Source organism: Pterocles gutturalis, unplaced genomic scaffold (genome assembly GCF_000699245.1).
Source record: "Pterocles gutturalis isolate BGI_N339 unplaced genomic scaffold, ASM69924v1 scaffold14969, whole genome shotgun sequence".
Taxonomy (NCBI): domain Eukaryota; kingdom Metazoa; phylum Chordata; class Aves; order Pterocliformes; family Pteroclidae; genus Pterocles; species Pterocles gutturalis.
In genome coordinates, this window is record NW_010136043.1 from 32,497 (window position 1) to 32,984 (window position 488).

The 488-nt window shown below is 61.1% G+C and overlaps 1 protein-coding gene across 1 annotated transcript in view; it reads right to left on the reverse strand.

Moving 5' to 3' along the window:
- DNAJB5 (DnaJ (Hsp40) homolog, subfamily B, member 5) overlaps nucleotides 1-488 on the reverse strand; it is an 11,103-nt gene that overhangs the window by 537 nt on the left and 10,078 nt on the right. The window lies entirely within an intron of this gene.

Consider the following 488-nt stretch of genomic DNA (forward strand, 5'->3'; position numbering starts at 1 on the left):
ACTGGGCTGCAGGAGCTGTGCAGTTGAGGGGTGCCCCAGGGGAGGGATGCCTCAGGCAAGGGGTGCCCCAGGAGAGGGGAAGGGCCCCCCTCCCCACCTCCTGGGCTAGCGCCCAGCCTCTCACAGCAACAGGACAGGCTAAATTTAGCTAGCCTCTTTCTCTTCCCCAGCCTCACTGCTCAACCTCAAGCAGCCAAAAATCCAGCTGAGATCATCGGACGCCACCGTGGTTCATCAGCTGTCACCCTCTGGAGCCCGGCAGCTCTGCCCAGTACTGGGGGTTATCTATAGCACAGCCCATGTCCCATCCCCCACTACCAACAGTCCCCAAAAGGTTACGCTGGCATGGCACGACACAGAACTGAGAAATCTGGTGTCCTGGAAAGCTCTCCTAGAAGCTGGGGTCCCAGAGGGGCTGCTGCCCATCGCCAGTCCCTGCTGCAAAGCCAAGAGCCGGTTTTGTGGGTGGCACCCCGTTGCACCCCAGC